Source organism: Pseudonaja textilis, chromosome 5 (assembly GCF_049901715.1).
Source record: "Pseudonaja textilis isolate UNSWEBS1 chromosome 5, rPseTex1.2, whole genome shotgun sequence".
Taxonomy (NCBI): Eukaryota; Metazoa; Chordata; class Lepidosauria; order Squamata; family Elapidae; genus Pseudonaja; species Pseudonaja textilis.
In genome coordinates, this window is record NC_141994.1 from 35880805 (window position 1) to 35899848 (window position 19044).

The window sequence follows — 19044 nt, forward strand, 5'->3', positions numbered from 1 at the left end:
GAAAGAATTTTGGAAAGAATTTTAAAAGAACATGACAACTCGATTTGAATGTAGCATACTCTGCCCTTTAATAATGCTGATAAGGGATTTCCCATAATACTTTCTATGCCTTTGGTCTGTCCTCTTACTGTCTCATAAAATCATGAGACAATAGATACTTTATGTTACTTTACGTTATCAACTCTGAAAAATGCAGGAATCTAAATTAACGGATCCCCATACAAATGGCTATCTAGCCTATATTTCAATATATACAACAAAGGGCACTCCATTGCCTCCCTGTGTAATTTGTTCCACTGTCAAGCTGCTCTTAGTTTTTCTAATACTTTTTCTACTCTAACAGTCAATCAGAATCAGTCTTCGTGTAACAAAAATCCATTTTTCCAAGTCCTACATTCTGGAACAATAGAGTGCTATTATATTCTCTTTTGGAGTTCTTTTCAAGGTTAAAGTTACCCTGCTTCTTCATTTTCTCTTCATAGTTTCAATCAATTTCCATTGCTTTTCTGAACATTCTCAAAGTGGGGTGCTTTGAGTTGGATACAATGTCCAAGATAGAGCTTGATCAACACAGAATAAAATGGAACTATTATTCTGGGTAATTTGTACTGTATACTGCATTTCTTTTTTCTTTTTCCTATCCACAGCACATTGCTGATTGAAACTGAATTTGTAATCAACTATTATTCTAAGATCTTTTCAAAATACATTATTACCAAGATGACACATGCATTCTTCATCCTGTATATATTTGGTTTCTGATTAGCTTTTCTTTTTCTCTTGTTAAATTTCGTTCCCCAAGCTACCTGGGGAATTCTGGAAGTTAAAATCCACATATCCTAAAGTCAAGATAGAGAAACATTGCTCTAATAAATATGTTATTTTATTTGAGTTTTATTTCCATCTTCTAGCATACTAACCTATCCAATTCATCTTAAATAAGCATTTGTTCCATCCTTTTTAAGTCATTAATAAAAATGTTAAAGGTGGAATCAAGTGGCATCCAGTCATATTTAAGTTGCTTACCAATCTGAATATTTGAAGAACTTTGTCGAATGACGAAATCCTATATACGGTATTCAGCATTCCCACAATCTACTAAAGAACTTACCCAATCAAAAACAGAATAATTTAATCTGAAAAGAGGCACTGAATGACCTATAGTTTCTCCTGAATCTTGTGTTTCACCTTTTAAAAGTTAAGGCACAACAGTTTGCCAAGATTTCTCAAAGAGATTACATATATAAATATTATAATTCAGAGAGATCATCAACATATTTCTTTAGAACTCAAGGATGCAATTCATCTGACTTATAAACTCAAGGTGAAAATTTATTTCCTATGTCTAGGATTCTCAAGCTTCAAACTTTCTTCTTCATCCTCCTCTAATAATTTATTAACAAACACCTGGTAAAACACCTACGCCTTTCATTCGAGAAGACAAATCTAATCTGGGAATTGAGTTGCTCTATCTTTTTTTAACTATTTAATCTGATTTTGCCACCTTTCCAAGCACCAGGTAAATTGGTTCTCTTCTATTGTGAAAAATAAAATAAAGACCCTCTAGCAGTGTAAATAGAACTAAAGTAACGGGTGGGCTGCTATGGTTTGCAATGGTTTGAGCAAACCAGTATGAACGATGATTGGCCACACCCATCCACCCCTGCCCTAGTCTGCCCTATATTTCCGTGTTTTGCAGCTCAGTTAAGGCGCATGCTCAGCTGCTGTACATGCTCACCAAACTGGTTGTGAAACCATAGAATCCCGCTACTGTAAAGTATGGATGTGCCTTCTTTATGTATTACTTTGTTTAACATGCAAATGAAGACCACCAAAATACTAATATGAAAAAAAAGTTTAATTTAAAAATTCTGTATGCTAAAGTGAACAAGCTTGAAGTAGACTGTGAGTTCTAGTCCTACCTTAGGCATGAAGCCAACTGGCTAACTTTGGACAAATAATTCTCAATCTTTGGAAGCACACAATTGCAAACCACTGCCAAAATGTTACCAGAATGCTGTAGAAATGTGACCAGGTAACTTACAAAATTCAAGAATGAATGAATGAATCAATGAACGAATGAACAAGCAACAAGGAAGCATGCACACACATACTTTAGCAGAACTGAATAGAAGTAATTCATTCATAAGCCAGTTTGGAAAAGTAATTAAAGGCAAAGGCTAAAAAATAGGACCTTCTTTATGAGTTTTAGCCCTAGACCAGTATAAAAAATATTGACATGATTTGTTGATAAAGAGACAATGAATCAGAAATCAAATATATGAAGGAAAAAATGAATGGGACAAGAGGGAGGAAAAGAGTTAGAAAGTTGTGGTTGCATAAAACTCAGGAGGTTCCCAAAAAGGGACAGATAGGAAATTTAAAGAACAAAGCACAATGCATAACACAATTATGTATGAATGAAAAGCAGGAATAATTTGCAAGGACAGAAACAATTGGAGAACTGTAGTAACTTGAGTTGATGTAAACTTGTTTTAACTATAGTTCTACATTTACTTTTTCACTTAGTATTTTTGAACATTTTCTGTTTCTGCATAATACAGCCTATCCTTAAGTGAATATTATGGTAGATATGTGGGATATTCTGACTGTCATAGCATTCCCTCAGTCACATGATCAGAGTTTGGGAACTTGACAACTGGCAGATATTTATGACAATTGCAGCATCACAAGATTAAATTGTTGCCAACTCCTCAGCCAACTTCCAACAAGAAAAGTCAATGGAGAAATCTGGATTCACTTAGCAATCCAGTTATTCACTTAACAACCACAGTTTTAAAAAAGGTCATAAAATGACTGCATCACTTAGCAACAGAAGTTCTAGTCCCAATTGCAGTCATAAGTCAAGAAACAAGATTTTTACACAATTTAAGTGTTAGCGCAGGCACAGATAGTTGTATGGATAATCAAAAGATCAATACAATAATAAATTAATGATATATTTAAAATAAAAAATATGACTAAAAGAAAATTAAATACCACTTGTATAGCATTTTGAACTGGAGAAAGCAAAAATATTATTCCTGTAATCAGTCTATCTTTATTTCTGAACCAATTTGGAAACAAAATAATGGCAGTATCTTTATTAGAATCTAATATCACTTTCTGACAAATAGTAGTAAATCACTTATTTTACTTTTTGATAGGAATTTAATAAAGTTCCCCTGAGATGCTCAAGACTTCCCTGTGCTTCACTGTAATTATTATAGAACATGATTATAGACAGTGTCTGGTATTTTGCAGTATTATGAATATGATAAGTTACTAAATTGCATAGAGAATTAAATTTGCAGCTGTGGGACTGTGACAATGGATTTCATTAGTTTATTTCATTAGTTTATTTTCCTCCTATATTTTCCTTTTCTATTCAATTTTTCAGTATTCACATTATCAGATTCTTATTTTTAAAAGAACTTTAAAAAAATCTTTGAAAGGGCCATGAGATTTATATTTCTGATGTTCTTATTTGAATTCTTACTTAAATTAAACATATCTACCAAGATGGCTAGAAAAATACAGTTGTTGGTGAAGGACTGGGAAATTTTCATTTTCTAAAACTGAGCAGTCTTAAGCAAATCCCTATAGAAGACGCTGGATATCTCCCTTCAAAGGACAACGATGGGAGAGATCTGTAAGTCACTCTAGTCTTCTCTGTCTCTTAGAATTTTCCATATTTAGAAAAACAAAAGAGTCATCCTCTTGTCCCATGGAAGAAATTCCACAGCCAAAGCACCAAGATGACTTATTTTTCTGGTCACAAGCCTACTAAAGAACTGTACTCATCTTCTGTTAGATGCAGTCAAATTAAGAAAAAAATCTATCAGTATTGACACTATAATTTTTCTTTTACTGATAACATTATTCTTACCTATCCATTTGTCCTTCCTTTATTTCCAATCCAGTGACTCCCCTATTCAGCTGCTAGAAAATGCAAAAACAGGACTAATCTTATATAAAGATCGAGGTTGGAATTCCATTTTCTATTTTCCTTTTGCCTCAAAATATATTCATGTTCTCTGGAAACTCCTAATAATTTAAACCATGTTAGAGATAGAAAAAGCCAAAATACCAATTGTTAACAGATGGAATTGGGAAATAATCTGGGTAGTATTTGTTTATTTTCTGACAAACTGGGGTTGAGGAAGAGGGTAAGGTTGAAGGTTAGCAAGTTGGCTTAAAAATTTACTGTGGAACAAGATCTGCTATCCCCTCAGCTAAATTGTGGTCTCACTATCCCCCTGTCTGATTATCAGAACATCCTTTATATGCTGATACCAAAGAGACAGCCTTAACAAACTGTTACATTCAATATTGTTCTGCTCTGATTTAATTATTTTATGTTCTGTTTAAAGTTTTTCCATCTGAAACAGCGGGAAGGATTAATGCTGTGGCTGGAACTTGGCCAGATCCCTAAACAGACAGATAAGACTCCTACAGAAGCAATAACAGTCTTTCCATTTACTTTAATGGCAGTTGGTTCTGGAACTACGAGCATTATAACTGATGCTAAACTGGTGAAATGACTCCATAGCTTTTTTGATGATTGAATTGAATGGTTTATGACTTCATTATGTATAACTAAGTTCTTGTACCGTCTCAATCCCTATGTTACATGATTAAACAATCTGCATTGTGATGTATAGGAATACAGTTGATCAAAATTATTTATGAAAATACCATAGTTAATAATTGGGTAATGGGAAGTAGTTCATTAATTCATTAAAATGCAAAAAAAATCTTAATCCAAATAAATATCTTTTTTGAATTGAGCCTATCTACAATTAATTTCATATCTTCAGCAACGTGCTTCCCTGGTAAAAATATAGCAGTGGTTTGTCATTGTCTTTTTCTGAAAATTGTTTCATTGTGGGAGATTTGTGTTTTTAATTTGCCCTTGCTTCCTCTAGTGATGAGGAAGGATAGCATGTTGTTTTCTTTTTCACTTGTCACTTTATTCCTTTGAAGATGTTGATTGTTTCATGCATTATCTCTAGTTGTCCCTTTTCTATTATGATGAAGGTTTCATCTACATACCCGATTCTTACTTTTGGTTGTATATATGGCAGAGCCATTGTTTTTAGATGCTGCATTACAGTTTATACTGAGTCCTAAGAGTTGTGATCCTGTGGGTATTTCTCTGATTTATTGGTATATTTGTCCATGAAAATAGGTGGTAAATTGATGAGATCTATGACTCTGGGAATTTTGATCTTAATGTATTTAGTTATTTCATGTATGTTATACATGCTACCACTAGATTGTTTTGCTTGTTCTAGATCTATGAATGTAAAGAGTGCATTTAATTTTATATTGTAAGGTAGCCTTAACAAACAGATTTTAATAAATAGCAAAAAGTAATGTTTACCAATGGATAATTGTAGGGATTAAAATGAAAATCATTAAAAGTTTGTCATAAAAATCTCATTTATCAATTCGTACAATTTTAAAGTTTTATATAATCAAATGATATTATTAGTTTAGTTAAAAATGAGATATGTACTATTAATTTTTGAAAACAACATGCTTTTATATGCTGACATTATCCAGATTATTTTACTTTAGAACTACAGATAAATCATTTTAACTTTAGTTGGAACATATGTTAAACTGATATCAAAATTATATTTTCAGACTGGATGAATGGATCTTAAAATTGGTATTTTGTGTAACCGGAGAAAAGAAATTTACTATGGCACACCCTCCCCCAAACTTCACATATGAAATGTCTAATCCTTATATGATGCTGCCAATTAAGATTCCATTAATGTAAATTACTAGGATCTGAGTTGGCAGCAACATAGTGAGGATTTTGAAATCACGAAAATCTTAATTTTAATTTGTTTTACATAATTCTTAAGTAATCACTTTATTTACCGTATATACTCGAGTATAAGTCGACCCGAATATAAGCCGAGGCACCTAATTTTGCCTCAAAAAACTGGGAAAACTTATTGACTCGAGTATAAGCTGAGTTTTTCAGCACATTTTTTGTGCTGAAAAAAAACCCCTCGGCTTATACTCAAGTGAGATTCCTCTGAAAAAAATGGTGTGGAGCTCGGATCTGGGCAGCCGCTTCCTGCTTCCGTGCTTTGCAACTTGTAAGCATGGGGGTAATCGGAGCAGAAAAGTTCTTGCATGAGGATATATTGTTTTTCTTTATTTAACTGTTTTTAGGGGAGAAAGACCATCGTCATGTGAGAATGCCAGACACGAAATCTATCCGCCTGAAAATAAGTGTGTGTGTGGGGGGATTTTAACAGAGGAAGACATAGGGAGAAGGCAAAGGACGGAAGATCTTCAGCCCTAGCTGCTTTCAGTCTGCTTGAGGAGGAGGGGGGAGGAGGAGGTGGTGGCAGCAGCTCGCGTTGTTTTCTGAGATCGCAGAAAACAATGTGAGCCACTGCCACCACCTCCTCCTTCCCCTCCTCCTCCCGAGTGGACTGAAAGCAGCTAGGGCTGAAGGATCTTCCGTCGCTTTTGCCTTCTCCCTATGTCTTCCCTCTGTTAAAATCCCCACACACACACACATTTTCAGGCGGATAGATTTCGTGTCTGAGCATTCTCACATGACGGTGGGTCTTCCCCCTAAAAACAGTTAAATAAAGAAAAACAATATATCCTCATGCAAGAACTTTTCTGCTTCCGATTACCCCCATGCTTACAAGTTGCAAAGGAAACACGGAAGCAGGGAAGCGGCTACCCAGCTCCGGAGCTCCACACCATTTTTTTTCAGAGGGAATTGACTCGAGTATAAGCCGAGGGGTTTTTTCAGCACAAAAATGTGCTGAAAAACTCGGCTTATACTCGAGTATATACTGTAAATACTATTTTAATCTGTTTCATTTTTATAAATGTCTGGATTTTATGTATCTTTATTACACTATAAGATGCTCAGTTGCCTCAGACCATGGGATTGGCAGCAAATACATTTAAAAATAAAAATAATAAATGTATAATGATTGTAAAAAATAACATCTATACTTACAAACATCGGAAGGGGATTTAGGTTTAAGCTTCTTGATTTTCTATGATTTTCTCTATTTTGCAATCCCACCAGTTCTTGCTTGCAGACAAATGGTATTTCTTGCAGATCTTTTAATGAACCGTTATCGTTACTTTGTTATTTTTGATATTAATCTATGTAATCTTCTTGAGCAGTTTACCAGATGGTCCACTGTTTCTTCAGGTTTTTTGCAAGGCACCACTTACTGTCTATTGCTATCTTCTCAATTCTAACTTTTTGTGTATTTTTTCTTAAGGTTTGGTCTTGTGCAGTCAGAAGGGGCCCCTCTGACTCTTTAACTTTCCTGTTCTTAGCCATTGCCAGGTCTTGTAATTATCTGCTTTGCTGATTTTTTTTTAATGTACTGGCCATGTAATGTTTTGTCTTCCCATGCCTCTTTTCTGTTCTTCATTTGGTCAGTTTGGTCTCTTCAGTAGTCACTAAGGCTTCCTGGTATACTAGTTTCAGTGTATCTTCTTCACTATCCTCCAGATATTCTTCCAATACTCTCTTTTCTTCTTCAACCATTTGATGTACTTGCAACATTCCACACCTTCCTATTTTCATTGATAGAGTCTATCAATATTATTACATGGATGAAGGGTGTGATTCATAATCATTATTATATATACAACATGTGAAATCACAGCTCTAGTAGTAGAAAATTGGCTGCATTTTTTCCTATCAGAAATTGAAAATTCCATGGAAAACAGTTTGAAAAATCTGTGTGTAAAGTTTTGCCAGTACTGGTTCAGCAAAACCTTTGAATAAGCTCTTTGCTGGGTAGTATGGAATCTGATATGATATTCTACTCTTGTCCATGTGACATCTACTTTCAAGGAGCTGGGGAATATGTGAAAAATATACAGAGAATTGTATCTACAAAGCTAAAGTTTCAAGCTGAAACCTGGCAATATTAATATTCTCTGAATGATTCACTAGTCATTTTGTTATCTCTTAGTTCCCACTTATTATCAAAGTATTTTTAAATTAAACTGAAGTGATTCAGGTAATTTTGCCTCTAAATCTCAAAGCACAAAGTCAAATTAAACCATGCCTTCTCCAAATCATAATGTTCAACATTAAATAAGAGGGATGCTACTTTGGATAGTCTTAACATGTAACATATATAACCAGGGGTGGGCTTCAAACATTTTAGCAATGGGTTCTCTGTCCAGTTGCTGGGTGGGCATGTCCAGGGTGGGCATGGCCTAGTGGCCTCCTGCACCATGGGTGTGTGTGTGTTTGCCCTCCCCGGCTTTCCTCAAGCCTCTGGGAGGGCGAAACCAGCCTCCCTAGGCTCCAGGGGCTCTCTGGAAGCTGGAAATGGGCCCATTTCTAGCCTTCCCAAACTTCCAGGAGGCCTGTTTTTTGCTCTCCCCAATCCTCCACATGCGCCCTGCACTTACCTGCATCCCAAACAGGCCATATGGGGACTCATGGGAGGGTAAGGGCGGGGTGGAAGGGGCCAGCCAGGAGTGGGATTTGGGGGTTCTCCAAACTGCACAGAATCTTGACGAGGGGTTCTCCAAATCCCTGCGAACCCCAAGTAGCCCACCCCTGTATATAATGTGCCAGCGGCTAGAGTACAGTAGTGGAAATGGAAAACCATCCTTTCACCCATAATTGTGATCTATTCAATTTCAGTTGACTGGCCATTGTGAAAGACAGACAGGTCCTAAATTCTGATCAGAATAACAGAATTGATAGGGACCTTGGAGGTCCAACTCATTGTCTCAAATCTAAGGACAAATGATGTGACCCATTTAAAAATGAAGTTTGCACATTTCTAAATCTGATTTTGCTTTTTCTCCTCAATCTTTGGCTGAATATAATAATCTGATCGTTATATTCAAAACCTTTATATCCAACATGCGAGTATCTTTATATTCTAAATCAGGGGTGTCAAACTCAATTTCATTGAGGGCCTCATCAGGGTTATGTTTGACCTGGCCAGCCAGGAGGGCATGGACAGAATGGAGTGGGCGTGGCCCTCAGAGCTCAGGGGGGCTGCATGTGGGTCCCATTTTCAGCCAGGATGGCCTCCTGCAACTCTTTGTCAGTGAAAACAGAACTCAGGTGGGTCGCATCTGAGCTCTGTTTTCGCTGGCAGAGGTACCGTATGCCAATCCTTCACTGTTTCCAGGGTGGCCTGTGGGGCTTGAGTTTGACACCCCTGTTCTAAATCTTCAAGAAAGAATTCAACATTTCATTGCCTATAGAGGAAAAAAACTGACAAGTTTTTCTGGTAAATTATGTTTTAATAGCTGCTGATTGTTTCTAACACAATTATTTAAAATTTGACTTAGATATCTAAATCAGGCAGTTCGGCACTTGCAGCACCAGAAACCTTGTTGTATAATCATTTAATTATAATGACAAATGTTGAAATAATTTGGAAATTTCATGTTTCCTGAATGATGTTCAAACCAAGATAAATTCTTATTATTCAGTATGTTTTATACTCTGTATGTTCTACTTAGATGAAATGCATACAAACATGTGGTTAAGGACAACCATACATAAAATATATGTTTGGGGATAATATGCCACAAAACTAATTATTTTGGTTGCAAATGTGCGAAAGAATAAATGTGCATTCAAAATGCATCTTAAGGGAGATACATGCCTGAAACAGTATAAATGTTTTTGTTGGTGTTTTTAAACGGTTTAGCAAAGTAATGTGGAAATAGGCTGAAACAAAGCAATCAAACAGTCCTTGGCTGAAATCGAAGTGCTTCACCATCAAAGCATTCAACTGTTCTAAGATCTTAATGGCTGAAGCCCAGCAGGACAGAAATGAAGTTGAAGGGATGTGAATGCTTTCTGCCCTTTTTCATTTGTGAAAAATCTTCCCCTTGGATGCAATAGGAAAGGATATATTTAAGTATGTTGTCAAGCTGATATAATTGTATTTTGGTTTAGGGGTGAGGCTGAGGATTTCAATTGCTCTGTGGAGGCCAATCCAACTTTTTTGGATTGTTCAAAATATTCTATCCTGTCCTTTCCAAAATATCCTAACTTAACTTTTACCTTTCCTGTCCTTCAGATTTGAACTTTGGTGTGTAGCTTTAGAGAGGGAAGCATATCCTGTAAGCCCTGTTCAACACTGTGAGAAATGAAGCAAAGCCCAAAATTAGCCTCCGTATTAGTACTTCCTTCCTGTAAATGAAGCCACACAAGTTTTCAATACATTAATTTTGTGCTTTGTGTGAAAAGCAATTATCCCTGAGGAAAGCCAGCAACTAAGTGATCCACAATGGAATACTCTGGCCCCATTAAGTACATATGTCTCTGACCAAATACTATGACATGGCTCTTCATCCAAGTCAGCCTGCTGAATATGCAGGTTTTTAATGTAATGGAACAAATATGATTCCCACACAAGTACCCTCATACAATGCAAGCATATTTTATATTCTGAGATCCAGCTCTTTATATGCTCCTTTTTTCTTGATGTTCTATTCAGACATCCCTTTCTAGTGTTTTGCAGATTATTTTTGAGAAAAAGTTCAGAGGTATTTGTTGGATAAATACCTAATGAGGCCTTGGCAAAACTTAAAAACTAAGGCCCAACCTTACTCTCTTGACTAACTCTAAATAAACATGAACATTCTTGGATAGGAGTTTAGGGATGTGGAATTCTTTTCACAAATTGTGATGGCTGGGGAATTCTAGGAGTAGAAGTCCACAACTCTTAAAGTTGCCAAGTTTGCAGATCCTTAATATAATCCATAACAACAAAAACTCTTTTGGGATGCTCTTATCATTTTTATAAGTGGGGAAAGGTCTCAAGAGAAACACTGCTTTATACCAGTGAATTTATTTTATACAGATGCATGGACAGTTTTACCATCTTTTATGGTAGGGTTGGGTGTGTGTGTGTGTTTGAGTGTTTTGTTGAGTTAATTTCCAGTTTTTCATAAATATAACATAACTAATTTGAGATTATTTGAGAAAAGTAAAAACTACTGCAGTAATAAATGAATAAATGCTGTGACCAAGAGAATACTTGAATTTTATGTTGCTTTGTTTGCATTTCTTCCTGAGAGCCAAGAAAAAAAGACAGGTTGCTTACAGTTCCATTTACAATAGCAGACCCATGTTTAATTAAATCAAAATTATTAAATAGTTGATATATTAGGGCTATATGGGGTAATTATATAAGAGCTTGTAAGTAATTGCTTTTGATGCCAAAACCTGGCTATCACTTTTTTTTTGCAAGTAAGCTGACATTAACTAAAGAGGTTGCTATGTTATTGCTTATTTCCTAATTAAAAACTAGGTTAGAAGTAATCAATATATTATTTTAATCTGTAACATCAGCAGGAATGTATATACAAAAAAAATATAGACTAAGCTATACAAAACCTTAAGAATAAAAATGAGAACATAATTTTCAAGATAGAGTAAAAAGACAGGAAAATAATATTCAGTAAACATTATTGAACATTATTAGCAACGATGGGCTCAGAAAACTAATATCCATCCAGAAATTCATATTTTCCTTCTCATCACCTTTAAAGCCCTATGGCACAGGGACAGAGTATCTGTAGAACAACTTTCCCTAAGGACATCTACCTGTCCTACCAGTTCTAGTCCCTTCCCCAAATTCTGCCATCTAATGGGAGCTAGGAAGCATGTCTTTTCTGTGAACAGCCCCTGCCCTTTGGAGCACTCTGTCCCCAAAGATCGCAAGCTTGCTGACCTCCTAGCTTTCCATAAAGCTTTGAAGACCTGGCTTTCCTCTCAAGTACTGGGGTAAGAGGAGGTGATTTTTGTCATTTTTACTGTGTTTAGTTTTATAGTTTTAATATGGCTTTTATGCTGTTTTAATTTTTGATTGGAAGCTGCCCAGAGTTGGTTATAAGATGAGCAGCTATATAAATGTTTTAAATAAATAAATAAATAATTCAGAGCAGTTTGCCTGCTACTTTAAACTTAAAGAGGGTTTTTGTCATCCTCTTAAGGAAACAAGATCAAGTTTCTCCTGAAATATCTTTAAATTTTAACAAGAAGCCACCCTCCTACTGAGTTTAAAATAGAAGATTGTTTTAATCAGCAAGTAAAATTTATCTGTATTCCATGGATTTTTTTCAAGAGGTGCTGGTGTTTCATTTACATTAGCATGCTGATCTATATGGCTATGCATATTATCTCACATCGTGTTATCAGTAAGCATATTTTCTATATACTGTATCATACTGAGTAGTATGATCTAAACATTAATTCATGTGTTTCCAAAAACTGCACTCAATTCAATATTTATTAAAAAAAAACATCTTGTAATATATCCAGAAGCTGAGATTCAGAGAAGAGAGGAGAGATTCTAAAAGAGATGGCGATGCAAAATTCACATTAAATGGATAAGCAACAAAGTTAGCCCAAGATATTTTGTTGCCTTGGAACAGTAAATGGTACATCACCGTCAGTTACTCAAATTGAGGTATTTAGTATTAGCACTCATTCAGAAACATAAAGAACAGAAAGGAATGGATTTTGCAAGCACAAAAATTTTATTTATCAAATTTATACATGTCCTGTCTATCTAAGTGACTCTGGCAGTTTACAAATAAAAACCATAAAGTTTATAAAAATAGACAAAGATAAAAACAAATTTAAAAAGATAAAAGAACAGTGGGAGCGCCCTTAAGCTACCAACCACCTCCAGATTTACATTAAGAGCAGTGGTGGGATTCAAACATTTTTTACTATCAGTTCTGTGGGCATGGCTTGGTGGGCCTAGCAGGGGAAGGATACTGTAAAATCCCCATTCCCTCCCCACTCTTGTGGGAAGGTTACTACAAAACCTCCATTCCCTCCGCACTTCTCTAACCTGCTTTCCAGCTCTGTTCTTCTGTGCAGGACAACAAAAGAAGATCCAGCCGATCAGCTGGGACTCGGGAGGCAGAGAATAGATGGGGGCGGGGCCAGTCAGAGGTGACATTTGCTGTTTCTCCGAACTACTCAAAATTTCCGCTACCAGTTCTCTAGAACTGGTCAGAACCTGCTGAATGCTACCTCTGATTAAGATGCTAGTTTAACAGATAGAACAACAGAGTTAGAAGGGACCTTGTACGGTAGGTCATCTAGTCCAACCTTCCACCCAAGCAGGAAACCCTACACTATCTCTGACAAATGGCAGTCCAATCTCTTCTTAAAAATCTCCAGTGATGAAGCTCCCACAAAGGCAAGCTGTTCCATTGGTTGATTGTTCTCACTGTCAGAAAATTTCTCCTTATTTCTAGGTTGAATCTCTCATTCAGTTTCCATCCATTATTCCTTATCTGGCCTTCAGGTGCCTTGGAAAATAGCTTGACCCCTTCCTCCCTGGCAGCCTCTCAAATACTGCTATCATGTCTCCCTTGGTCCTTTAGACTAGCCATGCCCAGTTACTGTAACTGTTCTTCATACGTTTTAGTCTCCAGTCCCCTAATCATCTTGGTTGCTCTTTTCTGCACTTTTTCAAGAGTCTCAACATCTTTTTTATACTGTGGTGACCAAACTGGATGCAGTAATCTAGGTGTTCTCTTACTAAGGCTTTAGTACCTTACTTGTCTTGATTGTATCCCTCTGTTAATGCAATTTAGGATTGCATTGGCTTTTTTGGCTGCCGCTGCACACTGGTAGCTCATATTTAATTGGTTATCCACTAAAACTCCAAGATCCCTCTCACACTTACTCTTTTAAGCCTAGTTTCACCCAATCTATATTTGTACTTTTGTTTTTTCTTGCCTAAGTGTAAGACTTTACTTTTCTCTATATTGAGTTTCAGTTTGTTAGATAGGACCCAATGTTCAACTCTATCAAGATCCATCTGGTTGACAGAGTCAGGTCTTAACACTCCTCCAACAGGTAGAAGAATGGGGGCCAATCTTGCCTCAGGGCAAGATGTTCCATAGATCAGGGGTGAAGGCAGAGAAAGCTCTCTTCCTTGATTCTGCCATTCTAACCAAAAAGGATATATTGGTCAATGGTATTGAAAGCTGTCAAAATGGTTAAGAAGAGCCAAGATGGATGTACTACCAGAACCAGTGCTATTTCTGCCCCATATCCAGGCATGAATTTGTACAGATAATGGTGATACAGTGGTACAGATAATCCAGGAACTCTTGGAGCTGTAGCATCACCACTTACTCAACCATCTTTCATAAAAAGGAAAAGTGAGAAATAGACAATTTTTCTGAATTATCTATAACAATGGGGTCCAGAGATGGTTAGTTAAGATGATGACCCAATGCCACTTTAAAAGGACCCAGTCCCTCAAGGATAGGTTAATCATTGCTTGGACCTACTCATGTGTCATCTCCCAGATGGCCTTGACCAGTCATGAGGGACATGTATTTAGTTCATAGGTGGATGTACTTACAGTTCCAAGGACTCTACTATTTTTCATTGTCTTATCATAGTGCACTTCTAAATCAAACAAATAGGAAAAAAGCAGTCTTCTTGTTGGGCTCTGGAGATGATCTAAGTTTGCAGTTGATTAGTTTTCATTAATGAAATTAAATGATGCCTTTTGTCTCCAGAAGCTAATGCAAACAAAATCCATTTATCACCCTGGCAGTAGTTCCTGCAACAAAGTTAATGACCTCTACTGTTCTACTATCAAGGCAGTCTGAAATTATGCTTTTTGTGCAGAAAAGCCAAATCCTGCAATCAATCATTGTTGACATAATAATACTGTTAAATACTTTGGAATGGAAAGTAAAGCAACCTGCCCATTATCTTTAAGTGCATCTCGGAAATGGTTTTCTTTGTGTTTATAGAACAACCCTTTTATGGTTAGTCTAGGAAGGTGGCATTCTTTGCAGCATGAAATAGCTGAAAATACTTGTTGAAGAAGAAGTTCCTGCTTAAGTGCTTGATGTGTTATGGGGCAGGGATAGATGGACAGATAGATTAGATAGTAAGAGATATATAATTTATTTCCCAAAAGTGTAATGGTATTTATTTCTTGTATCAGTTTTTTGGTGCCGAGTGACTCATCTAATAGAATTTCTTCCTTGCTTCTCTTTTCAATTCAGAAGATATACTTAAATCATATCTTCAGTGACAACTCACTCTGCGCCAAAAAGCTTTCAAAAGCACTCAATATTAGCAAGGTGTTTGGGAAGTAGCATTGTTCAGCATCAGAAATCTGAGTCTTTTGTCATTCTCCCACTTTGCCATTCTGGTGACTTTCATTCTTTGTAGTGACCTTGTTTGAAAGATGAGCAAAAATCCTGCTATCTTTTTCTTGTTGTTGTAGTAGTAGTTCTGGTTGTAGTTATAGTGACATGTCTCACAAATCTTTATTTGAATAATCTCATAATGTAAAATTGAGTCTGCATAGTACACATGCGATTAAAGGCTTCCCCTTGTTTAATTTAATGAGTTTGATTGCATGTCCTGAGAGCTTTTTTTTTTTTTTACATTATTGACCTGACCCCCCAAAAATTCTGGTTTGTAGCTGTATGTTCTATAACTAGATATTCTCTTTCAAACAAAAAAAAATGAGTTTTTTAAATTAACCATTTAATTGTGATACTACAATGAAAAAATAGCATAATGTCAATATTTATTTCAATCCATTAAGGCAGATGTAGTTCCCTCTTTGGCTTTTAAAAATGAAGTTAGCAGTTTTTCTGGTTTAAAGCTCTGTGTTAAGTTTCGTTGCTTTAAGCTTGAAGTAGTTTATCTACTGAAATCTGTAAGCAGATTAACTTCAAAAATAGCTGATATTGCTATGTAATTCAGAATAAATCATGTAAGTAATAGTAGTTGCATGTAGCCAACTCACCCAACTGTTAATTGCTGTATCATTAGATTTATATATCTGTCATAGCATTAGCCTCTTTTTCTTTCTTTTTCTTTTAGACATTGAAGGAAGACAGCCATAATAGATTGTAACAGTAAAAAAATCAGAAGCCTGGCAGCATTTTTTCTAATAAGTTATACTGAAAGGCATAAACTTTTGTGAACTGCAAATAAAATAATTTTTTAATTAATTTGTTGGTCAGAAAAGCTCTTCTAGACTCTGTTTTCCCCCCCAATAATTTTTGTTTCTCTTTTTTGTGTGATGTCATATTAGAATTGCTTATGCAGATTTTAAAGAAAAGGAAGACTATTTCAGAATCACAAACAATCAATATGGACATGTAGATTCCATTAACTTTCTTTAATGATGCAATTAATTATTTCTTAGGAAGCATGATAACAATTTTATTAGCACTAGGGATAATAGCTACCAGTGTCTCTATATCATGTCTTTTGTTAAAACCTTTGCACATTTAGTAGCTCTACCCATTTATTATTTCAATTCCAATTCTATTCACTTGGTAGGAACAGAAAATTGTTCACCTGATTGAAAAAGTTCTTAGTCAAAAATAAGAAGGTAATTCAAATGCACTACAGACTTTTTCAGAGCTTCAGACTGAATGCACAAAGAAATTTTTCCAAGTGTCTTATAAATGGAGAAGTCAAAATGGTATGCATATCCACAATACTGAAATAAATCTTGAGTTTATATTTTAACAGAGTCTTGAAAGAAGAGTATTGATTCATGTGATCATTTTAAATATCAGCATATACTATAAATAGATCCCTCTCCATGTCTTTTCCTGAGATAGTAGCTTTCTAGAAAAGATCCTGATGAACAAACAAAACATTTTAATTATTTATTCAGCCATGAATGATATAAAGCAAAATCCCTGCTAAAATCCAATTTCCAAAGAATAATCAGAACCTATGCTCAAAGATGGGAGCTAACAAAAAGGAGTAATCCATAGGTCTCATAGTTAGGCAAGTCACAATGTACCCCTCGTGCTAGAAATTAATGGGTACCAATAAATGTCTGTACTGACAATTCCTTTTATAGAACAACGAAATATTGATATTTACTATTTACTTTTGATATTTACTATGTTGCCCAGTTAATTTGATCTGCACTTACTCTGTACACTTTCCTTTTATAATTCTCTTTTCTTCCTTCTATAATTTTTGTGTAAGTTGTTTGGAATAATATTTTCTGCAACGGACAGATTGTATACTTTTCTGAGAGCAAGCATATGCTTGCTTTAAAATCTTTTTACAAGATTTCAGAAAAACGTGATAGTAATATAGGAAAGCTGAATAGAATTACGCCATCAAAGTAACATGATTTATTTCCCTGCATGACCTTTGTCAGCTTAAAACTCTGATTCCATTTAAGTAAAGCTTTCCTTCATAGTCACTATGAACCTTGCTTTAATATGATAGAAATGCTGCCTACACATATTTCTGATTTTACAGAGTTTTTAATAGACTGTTTCTCTTTTATGCTCACACATACACCCCACTTTCACACATACTTATTTCATTTGTATAATGCCTGTAATTTATGGGCATTCATAATATAAATTTATTTCTGCTGGATAATCATTGACCTTCACTTAATATGACCTTGACCTGCATCTGAGTCATTGTGAAGAAAAAGCAACAGCAAGTGAATATATGTGACTGTTCAGATCACATCCGCTTGTTTTCTTAAGATATGGATGACCAGCTCCTGCTGACTTGAAGTTTGCTTTATTTTTCAGGCCACAATACAAGGTGGGTTATGAGGATGGTTGTCATGCCCCTGTCGGAATCTGCATCTGAGGAGGAAGCTGAACAGCTGACAGGGAGTGGGAATGTGGCTCCATTGGCTGTGGAGGAGGCTGGGGAAGGGCAAAGTCCGGCTGGGCAGAGCAGGGAAGAGATAGAACAAGGGAGAGGGAGTTCAGAGAAAGACCCAGACCCACCCCATCTTCATCCTAGGGAGGAATCGGAGAGAGGCAGGGAGGAACTGAGAAGAGAGCAACATAGGTTGAATGGCTTACTGGGGAGGAAAGGGCCCTGATTCCCTTCATTAGCCACAACTGGGAAGACAGTTGATAAGAAAGGCAGACTGCATGTGGCAGGCTGCTGGGAGCAAATGTGACTTTATCCTGTGTTGTCGTGCCTTATCTGTGTTCCTGGCATCTTCCCAACCGTGTGAGTTTTGCCATGACTTCAAGTCTGAAATTCTTGCTCCTCCTCTGCCAAGCTAATTACTTCAGTTTGGCTTGTTTGGACTTTAAGTTACAGTTTGTGTTGCTCATGTTTTGGACTTAATTTTCTGCAGTGAAAGGCTGTTCCTGGGAGAGTTTTTCTCCAGCCAGAAGGTAACCTGGACATTGGGGGCAAAGTTGGAGATAATAAAGGGACTCTTATTGCTTATCTGACTGTGTTGCCTTTGTGCCACGCCCCAGGTCATCACAATAGTTTTATGTTAAATTCATGCTTTCCTCAGCAGAAGAACAATTAGAAGGCCATAAGATTCAAACTGTTTTTTTTCTGAAGAAATGCAATTGCTTATGCACTGTGATTTCCTGTTGGTTTTGATGGATAATTCAGATTTATTAATATACCATTTTTTCTTAATCTAGTGAGACTATAAAACCCAATACTAGATCAGTATTATTATTGTTGTGATTCATTGCACATTCAGCCAGATGTTTAAAAAGTAGATTTTGTCCTTCCTATGGACCTAGGATACGCAGATCTTATTGTTTGATGGTGTTAAAGATATTGCTGCAGGATGTAACCTGTTTCAAGCAAAGCTGCTTTTTTGTAATTATTATAATGATTGGTTACCCAGTCAGCAAGTTAGACTGGATGTGACATTTTATCCACCTGTTGAGCCCTTCCCAAGGACCTGGGATAAGCAGATGTTGATATTTGATGATGTTAGAGATATTGTCGCAAGATGTAAGCTGTTTTGAGTACAACTGCCTGTTGCAATTGACTGATGGTGATTTTGTCATTCAAACGGTGCTCCAGTTGTTTTGGGATTGTATCCAAAGCATCTGTTACTATTGATATTACTTCTGCTTTCTTTTGCCACAGTCATTCTATTTCTTTGTATTTTGTTATCTTCTATTATGATTAGACATACTGTAAATGATTGTTAACTATACTATGCTAACTTTACTAAAAATATAGTTTCTGTGTTTGATTAACAATATGTTACTCTATCT

The 19044-nt window shown here is 36.0% G+C and overlaps 1 protein-coding gene and 1 long non-coding RNA gene across 7 annotated transcripts in view; one reads left to right on the top strand and one right to left on the bottom strand.

Annotated features, from left to right (window-relative positions):
- Window positions 1–4086, bottom strand: part of LOC148125596 (uncharacterized) — a 58125-nt gene extending 54039 nt beyond the window's left edge. For both annotated transcript variants that reach the window (XR_015743827.1, XR_015743828.1), the window contains exon 1: window positions 3890–4086. This is a non-coding gene — a long non-coding RNA (uncharacterized LOC148125596). The remainder of the gene's footprint in view (window positions 1–3889) is intronic.
- Window positions 1–19044, top strand: part of SYT1 (synaptotagmin 1) — a 316367-nt gene that overhangs the window by 207346 nt on the left and 89977 nt on the right. The window lies entirely within an intron of this gene.